Consider the following 15,926-nt stretch of genomic DNA (forward strand, 5'->3'; position numbering starts at 1 on the left):
CCTAGGAGCCACTGCCAGTCTCTTTCAGGAGCCGCTCGAGGTAAGCGCTCATCCCCTGACCCCCTCTTGCACCCCAACCCTCTGCCCCAGCCTAGAGCCTGCATCCTGCGCCCAAAATCCCTCCCAGAGCCCACACCCCCACCACACCCAGGGGCCTGGAATTGCGCTTGGTGGGACTGGTCTCATACACTGAAAATATTACGTGTATCCTCTTGCACTCTCTTCCTTATGGGGCACATGGCCCTAACTAAGGGGTAGAGCACAGCAGAGCTGGTCAAAAAATTAAAACAAAATATACTGAAAATTGTTAAAGTTGTCTCCACATCACGGGATTTGAAACGGACTCCGTTTTCATTTTCCTATTTTTTCCATGAAATTCTTTAATTGACTTTTTTCCCCCCAGATGTATTTGTTTACAGAAAATGGACTTCCAGGAAGTGGTCGACCAAGAAACGTGGGTTTTGGTAAACAAATTTTTTCGCTAATTATTTTGAAGAGAACAGATAAACATTTCAATAAAAAAAAGTCACAAAAAGGTTGGAAGTCAACGTTTTGCAGATTTCTTGTTTTCATTAAAAGGCCATTTTTGACAAAAAGATTTTTTTTCAAATTTTGGCAGGCTGTAGTGCAGAGCACGCGTGCGTGTGTGTGCACGCGCATGTGCACAAACCGTGCCTCAGAAAGCAAATTCCTTCTCCCAGCTCTTTGCTGCGCATGGGCATCTTTCCCACGGTGATTCTAGGGGACCCCATGGACTGATGCAGGGTGAGACAGATCCATGGACTTGTCTTCTTTCTTTCTGTTTCTGCCTTGTCATTGTGCCTCAAGAGATAATACAAGAAAGCCCTTCCTGTCCCTTAAACAGGAATGCAAGAGGACAGAAGGGTCTTGTAGCCTTCTTTCTATCTGCACTAGGGCCAGATACAATATTTGGCATTCAAAAAGCAGTAAAGAGAAAAGTGTATCCATTTGGCTCACCCCAGAGCCTGCACAGTCTGCAAACGGTGACAAATCAATAGCTTTTCCTCTCTAAATAACTTTAACCTAAGATAGCGCCAAAACAGAAGAATTGGAGTAAGTGGTCCTTTGGTGTGAAATATGTTCCTTTTCTATGGCAAAATGCCCTCTTTTGGGGATCAGTTTGTCTATTTCCAGTTTGTAGTAATGGCTCAGACCCAGTTGAAAATGGTATTTCATGTTTTCAACAATATTTTATGTTTATCACAAGCTAAATATGAGTCAGTGTAAACATCTTTCTGGGATGTATTAGCAGGAGTACTGTAAGCAAGACACGGGAAGTAATTCTTCCACTCTACTTCGCGCTTAGTAATTTTTCCACTCTACTTCGCGTATTATTAACTGAAGTACTGTGTCCAGTTCTGGGTGTCACATTTCAGGAAAGATGTGGACAAATTGGAGAAAGTCCAGAGAAGAGCAATACAAATGATTAAAGGTCTAAAAAACATGACCTATGAGGGAAGATTGAAAAAATGGGTTTGTTTAATGTGGAGAAGAGAAGACTGAGGGGGGACATAAAAACAGTTTTTAAGTACATAAAAGGTTGTTACAAGGAGAGGGGGGAATAGTTTTTCTTCATAACCTCTGAGGATAGGACAAGAAGCTATGGGAGCAAGAGAGGTTTAGGTTGGACATTAGGAAAAACTTTCTAACTGTCAGTGTGGTTAAGCACTGGAATAAATTGCCTAGGGAAGCGATGGAATCTCCATCACTGGGGATTTTTAAGAGCAGGTTGGACAAATACCTGTCAGGGACGGTCTAGATAATATTTAATCCTGCCTTGAGTGCAGGGAACTGGACTAGATGACCTCCCTTCCAGTTCTGTGATTCTGTGATTCTATGTATGGGCACTTTCAGAGATTAACATTGATGTGTTGCAGCCAGAATAACATTTAATTTGAAACTGCTTATATGAGCTCTTCCTGGTGAATCTGATGGAAGATTTTAGGCCTAAATGCTTAAATCTGGTTCTGTAGGATTTCTCCCTTGACTTTGGAAGCTCTCTTTGGGCTTGAAAGGGTTGAGAATTTTTTTCTAAAAGAAAAACAGAAAAGCCTACTTCACAAGGAAGACCGGTCAAGCTCTCACATCTCTAGATAAAAGACAATTGTAAGTCCGGGAATAATTACACTATATGCATGCAAATTGCTAATCTTCTACTGAACTATAATGGCCTGTGCAATGGGGTAAGAAGCTCTGAAACTAGCCAACAGCATGACAGCCTACACTGATTAAACTTTCATAGCAGATTTATGTGATTTACTATAATAAAGGCTTGGGTTACATTATTCAAACCTGATCTTATATTTTCTTTTCCTGTGTAATTGATCCATGCTAATGTGTCTTATTAAAGTCAAATGATTTTGAAACTAGAATAAAGGAATATAGGAATATAGAAATCGCCATTGACCATTTGTCCATCTAGTCCCGTATCTTGTCTCTCACATTGGCCTGTTCAAGATCCATAAAAAGGAGGAGCAAGAACCCCATAATGGACAATTATGGAATAACTTGTCATCAGTTCAAAGATTTAAGGGCAGAAGGAAAGAAATCTAGTGCCATATCTAACAAGATTCTTCAGCCTCAGCCAATAAACTTTAAAAAATAGTTACAAAAGAACTATATGTTAATAAACTAGAAGGGAAGAAATATTATATAAGAATATCAAACTGTTACCCCCTTGCAAGTGGGATAGGGAGGTGGATTTTAAAGAAATTGCAGGTAATTTAACAGATATAAATGGTCATACTTCATAAATAACGATCTGGCTGGATGGCCTCTCCTACAAGAGGAATAATAGACAACTAAATAAAACCAAGGAGGACACCCCCTAACACATCCAGAATGCTATTGACAGAGCTTGTGAACTGACAGAAGTAACGCAAGTCCACCCAGTCACTGACAATGAAAAGAGCAGGAATGGCAAACTCAGGATCTGTGCTGGATCTACACAGAAGGAACTCTTTTGAGAATGAAAAGTGACCATGTGACTAACAAACCATCAAAGTTCACAAATAACAGTTATTGGCAGATGTCCAATAAAAAGCAGAATAACCCTCTCATCCGTCAATTGAGTTCAGGTTGTCTGCCCTGAACTGCATCCTAGATGTTGTTATTTGTGTGTTTTGTTAATTAGTTGTATTGATTTGTTGGAATTATAGCTAACAGTGGAGGATATTATGATATCATGTGATATTAAAATTATGATATATTATATTGAACAAAATTATAACATTAGTCACTGGAGTCCTGCCATGTAATAGCGGCATAACAATGTGTAAACCCTAATCCATGTCATGTGGCTGGAGGCAGGAAAAAAACAGTTACTCACCTTCTCATAACTGTTGTTCTTCGAGATGTAATGTTCATGTCCATTCCAATCAGGTGTGTGCGTGCCATGTGCATGCCAGCTGGAAGATTTTTCCCTTAGCAGCATCCGTAGGGTTGGCCTGGGCACCCCCTGGAGTCGTGCCTTCATGGCTTCCAATAGAGAGCCCTGCCAATCCCCAACCCACTCAGTTCCTTCTTGCCAGCTGCTCCGACAGAGGTGTAGGAGGGTGGGCATTGGCATGGACATGAACAATGCATCTCGAAGAACAACAGTTATGAGAAGGTGAGTAACCATTCTTTCTTTGAGTGCTTGTTCATGTCCATTCCAATCCAGTGACTCAAAAGCCAAAGTTCAGGAGGTGTGGTCGGAGTCATCCACTGGTTGGAGCATACTCGTCCGAAGGCCGCATCGTCTCTGGCCTGTTGAGTGATCGCATAGTGAGTTGTGAAAGTGTGTATCGAGGACCACATTGCCGCTCTGCAGATTTCCTGTGTGGGGACCTGTGCCAGAAATGCTGCTGAGGAAGCCTGAGCCCTGGTGGAGCGTGTGGTGATTGCTCGAGCGGGCACCTTCGCCAAGTCATAACACTCCTGAAAGTATGACGTGATCCAGGGAAGACTGCAAATAACTGGATGGACTTTCATAATGGCTTTGTTCTCTCGATATAGAAGGTTAGTGCCCTGAGGACATCCAATGAGTAAAGCCTCTGCTCCCGGCTGCAGGAATGCAGCTTAGGACAGAACACTGGGAGGAAGATGTCCTGGTTGATGTGAAACTGGGAGACAACCTTAGAGAGAAAAGCAGGGAGAGGCCTGAGCTGAACCTTGTCTTTATGGAACACAGTGTAAGGGGGTTCTGATGTAAGGGCCCTCAGCTCCGACACTCTCCTAGCTGAGTTTATCGCCACCAGAAACACCACCTTGCATGAAAAGTAAAGCAGGAAGCACATCGGCAGTGGCTCAAATGGTGGGCTCGTAAGTCTGGAAAGGACTAGGTTAAGGTCCCAAGCTGGGATAGGCTGTTGTACTTGCAGGTATAGTCTGTTGAGACCTTTAAGGAAATGGCTGACCATCAGGTTCACGAAGACTGAGCGGCCATCTGCGCCTGGATGGAAGGCGGAGATGGTGGCTAAGTGGACCCTTATTGATGACATGGATAGTGCCTGTTGCTTAAGAATGAGGAGGTAGTCCAGTATGAATGGCACCAAGGCAAGCACTGGTGACTGACAGTGCTGCTCCGACCAGACAGAGAAACTCTTCTACTTGGCAAGGTACGTTGCCATTCTGGAGGGCTTTCTACTGCCAAGTAGAACTTGCGTGACTTGATCAGAACAGGACAGCTCCATGGAGTTTAGCCTGTTATCCTCCAGAGCTGGGGCCAGCGACATCCCTGCCACCACTTCATCTGGGGAGGATGAGGAGGAGAGGTCTGCCAGTGGACCCTGCTCACTCCCTTCAGCACCCCATGGGTCTCACGGCATGCCATATTCCACAACTTGCGATACTGGGACCACTGGGGGGCAGAAATATCGGTGCTGAAGCAGATGCTGAAGTTGCTGGTTCCGGCGATGCAGATATCATCGACGCTGGTGGAATCGAAGCTGTAGCCACCGGTGGTACCGCTGATGGGAGGGTTGGTGCCAGAGCTGAGGGGGCAACAGCGGTGCTGGTGCTTCTGTTGGCAGTGCCGCTGCAAGCGGTGCTGGCATTGCCTGCAGGTAGGGCGAAGGACGCCGAGGACGAATGAAGGGAAAGCAGTGAATGTATTGTTTCTTGACTTTAGCAAAGCTTCGACACGGTCTCCCACAGTATGCTTGTCAGCAAGTTAAAGAACTATGGGCTGGATGAATGCACTATAAGGTGGGTAGAAAGTTGGCTAGATTGTCGGGCTCAACAGATAGTGATCAATGGCTCCATGTCTTGTTGGCAGCTGGTATCAAGTGGAATGCCCCAAGGGTTGGTCCTGGGGCCGGTTTTGTTCAATATCTTCATAAATGATCTGGAGGATGGTGTGGATTGCACTCTCAGCAAATTTGTGGATGATACTAAACTAGGAGGAGTGGTAGATACGGTGGCAGGTAGGGATAGGATACAGAGGGACCTAGACAAATTGGAGGATTGGGCCAAAAGAAATCTGATGAGGTTCAACAAGGATAAGTGCAGGGTCCTGTACTTAGGACAGAAGAATCCCATGCACCGCTGCAGACTAGAGACTGAATGGCTAGGCAGCAGTTCTGCAGAAAAGGACCTAGGGATGACAGTGGACGAGAAGCTGGATATGAGTCAACAGTGTGCCCTTGTTGCCAAGAAGGCCAATGGCATTTTGGGGTGTATAAGTAGGGGCATAGCCAGCAGATCGAGGGACGTGATCATTCCCCTCTATTCGACATTAGTGAGGCCTCATCTGGAGTACTGTGTCCAGTTTTGGGTCCCACACTACAAGAAGGATGTGGATAAATTGGAAAGAGTCCAGCGAAGGGCAACAAAAATGATTAGGGGTCTGGAACACATGACTTATGAGGAGAGGCTGAGGGAACTGGGATTGTTTAGTCTGCAGAAGAGAAGAATGAGGGGGGATTTGATAGATGCTTTCAACTACCTGAGAGGTGGTTCCAAAGAGGATGGTTCTAGACTATTCTCAGTGGTAGAAGATGACAGGACAAGGAGTAATGGTCTCAAGTTGCAGTGGGGAAGGTTTAGGTTGGATATTAGGAAAAACTTTTTCACTAGGAGGGTGGTGAAACACTGGAATGTGTTACCTAGGGAGGTGGTAGAATCTCCTTCCTTAGAAGTTTTTAAGGTCAGGCTTGACAAAGCTCTGGCTGGGATGATTTAATTGGGGATTGGTCCTGCTTTGAGCAGGGGGTTGGACTAGATGACTTCCTGAGGTCCCTTCCAACCCTGATTTTCTATGATTCTATGATTCTATGACACCAACACTGACCTAAATCTTGGGCACTGGACCTGTCCCTGGCAATACGCCCAGGGTGTCCAAAAGGGCTACTGTGATGAAGGCTGCCACTGTGGAGGCCATGGTGCCGGGCTGGGCTGGTGGTCACGGCATTGTAAATAAGAAGTAGGTAGTATTATGTCCTGTAAATGTAAACAAACTTGTTTGTCTTCGCGATTAGCTGAACAAGAAATAGGACTGAATGGACTTGTTGGCTCTAAGGTTTTACATTGTTTTTTTTTTTTGAGGGCAGTTATGTAACAAAAAAAATCTACATTTGTAAGCTTCACTTTCATGATAAAGAGATTGCACTTCAGTACTTGTATGAGGTGAATTGAAAAATACTATTTCTTGGTTTATCATTTTTGCAGTGAAAGTATTTGTAATAAAAATAATAATATAAGGTGAGCACTGTACACTTTGTATTTTGTGCTCTCATTGAAATCAATATATTTGAAAATTAGAAAAACATCCAAAAATATTTAATAAATTTCAATTGGTATTCTATAGTTTAACAGTGCGATTAAAAGTGTGATTAATCACGATTAATTTTTTTGAGCTAATCATGTGAGTTAACTGTGATTAATTGACAGCCCTATAGGGAAGGTCTTGTCGTGGATCAGTAACTGGTTAAAAAGTAGAAAACCAAGTGTAGGAATAAATGGTCAGTTTTCACAATGGAGTAAGGTAAATAGCCGGGTCCCCCAAGGGTCTGTACTGGGACAAGTTCTGTTCAACATATTCATAAATGATTTGGAAAAATGGGGTAAACAGTAAGGTAGCAAAGTTTGCAGACAATATTAATTTACTCAAATGGTTAAGTCCAAAGCTGACTGTAAAGAGTTACAAAGGGATCTCACAAAACTTGGTGACTGGGCAAGAAAGTGGCAAATGAAATTTAATGTTGGTAAATGCAAAGTAATGCACGTTGGAAAAAATAATCCCAACTATACATACAAAATGATGGGGTCTAAATTAGTTGCTACCACTCAGGAAAGAGCTCTTGAAGTCACTGGTTTCAGAGTAACAGCCGTGTTAGTCTGTATTCACAAAAAGAAAAGGAGGACTTGTGGCACCTTAGAGACTAACCAATTTATGTGAGCATGAGCTTTCGTGAGCTACAGCTCACTTCATCGGATGCACACGATGAAGTGAGCTGTAGCTCACGAAAGCTCATGCTCACATAAATTGGTCAGTCTCTAAGGTGCCACAAGTACTCCTTTTCTTCTTGAAGTCACTGTGGATAGTTCTCTGAAAACATCTGCTTAGTGTGCAGTGGCAGCCAAAAAAGCCAACAGAATCTTCAGAGCTAATAGGAAAGGGATAGCTAATAAGACAGAAAATACCATAATGCCATTATATAAATCCATGGTATGCTTGAATATTGTTTTCAGTTCTGGTCACCCCATCTCAAAAAAGATATACTGGAATTGGAAGAGAAAGGCAATAAAAATGATTAGGAGTATGGAACAGCTTCCATGTGAGGAAAGATTAAAAAGACTACAATTCTTCAGTTTAGAAAAAAGAGACAATTAAGGGGGAATATGATAGAGGTCTATAACATTATGAACAGTTTTCAGAGTAGCAGCCGTGTTAGTCTGTATTTGCAAAAAGAAAAGGAGTACTAGTGGCACCTTAGAGACTAACCAATTTCTTTGAGCAAGTGAGCTGTAGCTCACGAAAGCTTATGCTCAAATAAATTGGTTAGCCTCTAAGGTGCCACAAGTCCTCCTTTTCTTATTATGAACAGTGTGGAGAGAATGGATAGTGAAGTATTATTTATCTTTTACATAACACAAGAACCAGGTTTCATCCAATGAAATTAATAGTGGGCAGGTTTAAAACAAAAATAAGGAAGTACTTCTTCACACAAGTCACAGTCAATATAGGAACACATTGCTAGAGGATGTTGTAAAGTATAACTGGGTTCAAACAGAATTAAATAAATTCATGAAGAATAGGTCCAGCAATAGCTATTAGCCAAGGCAGTCAGAGATGTAACCACATTCTCTGGTGTCCATAAACCTCTGAATGCCAGAAGCTGGGACTCAATAACAGGGGTGGATCACTTGATAATTGCCCTTTTCTGTTCATTCCCTCTGAAGCATTTGGCACAGGCCACTGTCAGAAGATAGGACACTGGGCTAGATGGACAACTGAACTGACCCAGTATGGCCGTTCTTATTTTCTTCAATACCTTTATAACATTATATTGGATGAATACTAGGAGTGTTGCTACAAATTAAATCAGTTTTTATCTAAATATATATATGACGTGCCTAGTGTCTGAGAGTGGTATATTTTTCCAGCTGAGCCTTATAAAACAGCTTAGGTTGAAAGAGGGATCCTAAAACAAGCAACATAACTAACATAGTGAAATTCTTAGTTAAAAAGGGGGAAAGCTTGAAGTGGTATACAGCGTTTACAGTTTTGTCTCAGCACCCCCACTATAAAAATTGTTCCAACACCCCTATCGTCTAATCATCACGGAGGCCTATCAAAACCTAATGAGCCATTGTGGGACATCACAATAAAAAGAGTTTGTTAATTGCCCCTTTACACCCATGAAGAGGCTATGTGCAAAAGGGTTCATACCCTCAGCTTGAATTCTGGAAGAAGGAAATCAAAACATCTGACAAGAAATTTTTTCATCTCTGTTTTGCTGTTTGGACTCTCACATGGCTGGAGCTATGGAACAGAAGCAGAGATCTCCAGGGTCAATCTGGGTTAGCCCTAAAAGACATTCAGAGTTGACAGATTATTACAACTCTATCACCTTGTAAAACCATAGACTGTAACTCATGTGTGCATAGATATTTGCCTGCTTTAACCTTGTAATAACTCATTTATTTTTCCTAGTTAATAAATCTTTAGTTAGTTTACTACAGGATTAGTTACAAGTGTTGTCTTTGGTGTGAGATCTAGGGTACAAATTGAACTAGGGCAAGTGACTGGTATCTTGGGACTGGGAGGAACCTGAATATTTTGTGATCTTTGGTATATAGCAACCAATTATAACTAAGTCCAGCTTGCCTGGATGGCAAGATACCTGGAATGCCCAGGGGGACTGTCTGTGACTCCATAGTAAGAATGTTATACTGCTTTAGGTGTTCACACTTATTACTGGGTTGGTGAACTTTGTAATTATAGCACATACAACCAAGTTTGGGGTCTCCGCCTTGCTTCTTGAGAAGTCTGAACTTGGCACTCCTAGTCAGGAACCACTCCAGACAGTGTGACTACAGGGTTTTAAAGTAAGAAATGTGTGAGGAGAAGAAAAATTTGGAGATTCAAGAGAAGGAAAGTTTCCTAAACTAGGAAGGTGTCAGGTTTCTTGTGGAAGGATTATGGCTATTCCAGCCAAAACTCACCTGTATTAACAGAATTTTAACAGATCATACATATTGTGTTGCTTATTGAAGCTAATAGAAAAATCCCAAATGTCTTCTATGGGGTTTTTTTAAAAAATGCATTTAATTTGAAATTTCCTGTGAAAATGTTGAAATTTAAAAAAATCTTTTAGATTTTGGTAAAAAATTTCCATTTTTGAAAACCCTCCAAAATATATCTGAGAAGTCAGTTTTTGTTGAGAAGTTGGAAAACTTCAACCAAAATGGAAAAAGCATTTTTTTCATCAAAAAACCTTTCAACAAAAAGTGTTGACCTGCTCTGTTGCTTATTAAAATAATCAATCATTAAATACTTCTCATCCATCACCCTAATTTAGGATTTTTTAAAAATCTAGACTATATTGTTTAAGGTCAAAAGGTCACAAGAAAAAGCAGACAGATGTGTACAATCTTTTTAAAGAGACCAGCATAATTGGTCAAAATTAATGAAAAATCTGCTGATAAACGATTACATAAGAAGTGCCTCCCTGCCGCCTCGTGAGATGTGCTACACAGGGATACTTTTTAAAAAGTGCAATGACTACATGAAAGTACCGAATACTAGCTTTTTTTTTTCTTTTTTTTTCCCAGTGCAAAAGGAGGAGAAGGGAGAGTACTTATAGGGCAGGGAAAAGCTATCTAGAAAATCCCACCACATGAGAAGATTTTTTTAAATTATCATTATTACCATTTTAAGATTGTAAATGTTGGAATGTAAAACCAACACACTGGGCTTGATCCTGTCCCTGCTAAAGTCAATGGGAATTTTGCTCTTGACTTCTGTGAGAACAGAATTAGGCTCACAAACTGCATTGGTTCTCACAATAGAATTGGGTGCCATCAGTGTTTAAAATGATTGAAAACAATAATAAAATACTAATAAACCAAACAGAAGGTGTGAACATTTTAAAGATTTTTTTCATCTTACAAAGAAACCTAAAACCTTTCAGATTTCACCAGCTGTATGAGAGATGAGTGTTAGATAAATTGTAATAGTGGATATTAGAAAGGAAGGAGTTACTTCAAGGAGGAGGAAATGAAATAAAAGCTCTGAAGGGTCATGGGATTTGGAAATAGTTATTTAATTTTACTTCAGCAACTATATGAAACTAAAATGTACTACTTCTTTAAATCCCTGTAGGATGTATTATTTGTTTTGCTAAGCAGTGAGTATCACCAAAAGCTTTCTCTCCAGTGTCAAAATGTCAGGAAATTAATGTAATATATTCAAAGGAAAGGAGTACTTGTGGCACCTTAGAGACTAACCAATTTATTTGAGCATGAGCTTTCGTGAGCTACATGCTCAAATAAATTAGTTAGTCTCTAAGGTGCCACAAGTCCTCCTTTTCTTTTTGCGAATACAGACTAACACGGCTGTTACTCTGAAACCTATATTCAAAGGGTTATTCTGAGTATAGGCAGAGTTTTAAAATTGCTTCCTCGGAAGTTAACACTGCTTCAGCTATTTTGTGGCCAGAATAAAAATGCAGATCTACTTCTAAATAAAATACAGTAAGCTAGTATTCTGTACAAAATGCCTTGTAGCAAAAGATTTGATAAAGACCCCAGAAAAATGGTGCTGAGTTGTCTCTGTTTGAGTTTATCTGTCTATCTCTAATATACAAAGCCACATTTATTACTTTATCTTGGTCAATATTTCATTTTTTGCTTTGTTAAAATGAAGTATTTTTATCTTAAAAGTTGGGTGTATATTAAACTAATCACTTCTTACAGCACTTTCTTTTTTCTGAAGATACCCAGAATCCACCTGAAACGTATAGTCTTAGTCATACTTTAAATACGTATAAGAACTAGGCCCAGTGAAGATCTATTTCCTAACAATGATGTGAACTGGGTTAAAAACTTGTAAAAGGCTGCACCTGGCAGTGCTCAAGCCCTGAGCATGGTTCACCATTAGCTGCTGACCTGCAAGAGGGAAAGATGAAGCATGTACAAGAACTACTCCTCAACAGCCTTGTGCTAGCCATCAGTGGCATAAAGCACCAGTTTTGAGACTTGAGCCGGAGTCCACTGAAGTGAATGGAAAACTCATGTTTAAGATACATCTAAGAACTCTACACCACCAGGATGTCCCCCAGTTTTGGTCTTTCCCAGTTTAGCCCCTCACACAATTTAGAGTAAGAGGCTTGCTGAAACTCGGTACAGCCTAACCGGTACAGGATACGGACTGAGAAAGAGTCACGGTTTTCTACTGGGGGATTGGGTTACAGGAAGCAAATTAATTCTTTAAAATGAAAACCTGCTGTTTCCATACTAGATTGTAATAAAAATAATTGGGCTCATTTAACAATGGTTTAGTTGAGTTTTTTTATGATTTTTTCCTCTCTCCTGACACTCTTCCAATTTTTCTCTGATAAACTTGCTTTTAATAAAAATAATGGGAAACTGGACCTGGTGATTAACGGAGGCGGAAATTACTACTGGGCACCTTGGGATACTCTTGGAGATAAAGACTTTCTTTGCTGTTATCAAGAGCTGCTATGGTGTAAGGCATGTGGCTCTGAAATGGGAAATGTGGGTCCTATCCTAGAAGATACTAGCTGCTTCCAGTCAAGCACCTTAAAAATCAGAGTTCTAGACATGCAACACTCCAGAATGGCCTTTTGCTGTAATCTCTGACTATTGCCTATTGTTGCTGCAGCTGTCCGCAGTCAGTTTAGTATTCTCTATCAGTTCAGTCATTTTCATTCATATCCCATTTTCCTAAATTGTAATGGTTTATTCCTTTATATTCTATACATTATAGGCGTATTTAGGCACACATAAAGAGCTCTGGTACCTGTTGCACTCTAATTGGTCCATTACACATGCACACTGAATCTTTTTGTGCACACCAACAGGGTTTACACGGACCAATTAGTGCACAACACATTAGTGTGCTTTAGAAATCACACCCGCAGAGTGTGTATTGCTGCTCTGTGTAGACATGCCCTTAGGTTAATAGTTTGCTGTGGTCTCGACTCTGTTTGCATACTTGACAAATGGCTATTTTCTCATTGAATAACAAGCACATTGCTAACCTAACTCTTACATGGTAGATTTCCAGCAAAAAAACTAAAAAAAAAAATCACATATTCTGTATGTAAGAGTTATTTACTTTAAATTTTTAATTTTTATTGACTACTATCAGCCATTCATCTTTTATTGTCTTTTCTTCTGAAATACACCATGAATTTAACTCCATGTGAGCTATTGTTTAAATATAGTAGTTCGGCAGTGGCAGGATATGGATCTTATTAATGTGAGGGCAGAAGAAAGAGCCATGTGTTATTAAAGAAACTCATAAAACTGCACAAAAAATTTCAAAGCTAAAGAACATTCTATGACTTTTTGTACTGCTAAAATATGAGCACATCAGAAAGCCAGAAGTGAGGAAAGCTGAGCACCTGAACACTAACGATAGTATCAGCTGCAAGTACCTGATATGTCACACCTCCCAAAGCAGGAGTCCGGAGTTGTACAGATGAAGAGCCTACTTATTTTAGGAACTCTGGTCATTTCCTTACTTATTTTCATTACTGCTTTTGTTAGTCATTGAAAAGCATTATTTGATTTGTCTCCATATTTTTCATCCTTCCCCTACCCAAGGCTCCACAAGTCAACAATTAACCAAGGAAGTTTTCACAGGACTGCTACTCATCCCATCAGTGCTACAACCAACTCAGTCACAAGGTTTTCTGTAGTGATACCATTGTTGCCCTCATCTCCTGTGACTAAGTGCACTGTCTCTGCAGTATTCCTAGTCCTTGGCATGCGATTCTGGACCTGTGAACCAAGTCTAGGGGTTCTAGTATGCAAAAGTGTAGCAAGGTCACCCAGGTTGGGTGTAGACCACTTACCATTGCTAGCAATCTACATCTTCTTTGTGTAGGTATGGAGAAGGAGGGACTTGGAACACGCTGAATTCACAGACCAAACTATGGAGTACTGAAAGGAAGACTTATGGTCTGGGCATTTCCTCCTTCTTTTGTTCCAGGGTGATATGGAGAAGGCTGAGCCCCAGGGCCTGAGAGACTGGGTGCTCCAGCATGACATGCCTGACTTCAGCAAAGCCAGGAAACAATCTAGGGAACATGCCTTCAGATTGACCGCCGCCTTGATGATTGACAGTGGAGTCAGGGGACACATAGTCTGCATTAGTGGGAATTTACAGCTGGTGAAAAAAAAATGTTAGTAGAACAATTTTCCATTGAAAAATGCAGCTTTGTTGAAATCAAAACTTTTACAGGAACATGATGATTTTGATGAAATTTTCGATGGAACATTCTATTTTGCAATATTGCAACATTCTATTTTGACTTTTTCATTTACATTCATTTTGTTGTGACTTTTATGCTAAATAAAATATGAATATTAACATTATGTATGTACTATATAAGTCAAAATGAAACATTTCAACACTCTTGAAACAAAATGTTTTGATGGTTCCAAATTGAAATTATTCAGAAATTATTATATCCTGTTTGTCAGGAAATATCAAAATTTTCGCTTTTCATTTGGATTTGGAATGACATTTTATCCAAATGGTGGAATTTCCCACAGAATGCACATTCCAGTTCTTTACCAGCTGTATGGGCAGCTGTGTCTCATGTATTTGTCTGCCACCAGAGTTGGAATGGGTAAACTTAATCTATCTAGTTAAATGCTGATTTATCACTTGGTTAAACAGACAAAGTAGCTATTCTAGCACAGCCGTAATCTCTGCAAATAGCACCACTAAGTGGAACATAGTGGTGCCCCATGTGCCAACAGCTGAATATTCACTCTGTCTATATGACGATGAACACAAACTTTCTAGGATATCTCAATTTTTTCACAAGTAACAGCAGACATGAATCTTATTTATGCTAAGGCCATTTTACACCACTTGGACAACATGCAGAGAGTTTAAATTGGGAGGAAATTACATTTACACACTGTGACAAAGTTCCTGCTCTACCTTGGTGGGTCTTGCGCTTCTTGGCAGATTTGTTCGCCTTGGAGCTTCACGGCAGCCCTCAGCTTGGCCGTTTTTCTGAACCCACAGTCCAGGTCGACTCCTCCTGTGTCTGACCAGGAGTTGGGAGGTCTGGGGGGGGAACCCGGGCCCGCCCTCTACTCCGGGTTCCAGCCCAGGGGCCTGTGGAATGCAGTTGTCTAGAGTGCCTCCTGGAACAGCTGTGAGACAGCTACAACTCCCTGGGCTACTTCCCCATGGCCTCCTCCCAACACCTTCTTTATTCTCACTGTAGGACCTTCCTCCTGGTGTCTGATAATGCTTGTACTCCTCAGTCCTCCAACAGTCCACGTTCTCACTCTCAGCTCCTAGCACCTCTTGCTCCCAGCTCCTCATACGCACACCTCAAACTGAAGTGAGCTCCTTTTTAAAACCCAGGTGCCCTGATTAGCCTGCCTTAATTGATTCTAGCAGCTTCTTGATTGGCTGCAGGTGTTCTAATCAGCCTGTCTTAATTGGCTCCAGAAGGTTCCTGATTGTTCCGGACCCTTCCCTGTTCCCTTACCCAGGGAAAAGGGACCTCCTTCGCTTGCTGCTCAGCTATTCTCTCCTAAAGCCCCCTGGCCTGGATTTTTCTTACTTTTTGACCCTGCCTTAGTTCCCCCCCTCGACCGGGCCAGACGCTTTTTCTTCGTTTTGTTTTTTTTTGCCGTTTTTTTGCTCCCGTTCAAGTGCTGGTCGGTTGCCAGCTTTCTGCCAGCCCCCCCCCCCCCCCACCTGCTCTCGGACGCCACTTTTGCCCCAGCTGAAATCCCCCGGGGGGGGGGGGAGGACTGTCGACCCGCTACCCGGAGGAGGGGAGTGGAAGCCCCAGACCCAGCCGTTTTGCTGTTATTTCTAAACCCGTACTGAGCTAGGAAGATTCTTCTTTTCTCTGCAACATTCTTGGCTTGCTGAAAGCCTCATTACAAAGCCGGAAGAGAAGATAGCCGACAGAAAAAATCACCCAGGGAAGCTATTAACCATCGTGGAGGGGGCCGTAAGATTGAATAATTTTTGAACTGTACTCTCGTGTGGGGGGAGTTTGACTGTGTTTTAATTGTGTTTGTAGGGCCACAGGGGGTGTGACACGGAGCTGCCCCCCGATCCATCGGTGCCCCCCTGAACACTACTACGACCGTCACGGCCCCCCCGCCGTCCGTCCCTGCTGGCAACTTGCCATCTGCCTTTGGATTCAGCTGTTTGCTTTGAATTTTGCCGTTCGGACCAGACACTACAGCCG

Source organism: Lepidochelys olivacea, assembly GCF_965140295.1.
Source record: "Lepidochelys olivacea isolate rLepOli2 genome assembly, chromosome: 1".
Lineage (NCBI taxonomy): Eukaryota > Metazoa > Chordata > Testudines > Cheloniidae > Lepidochelys > Lepidochelys olivacea.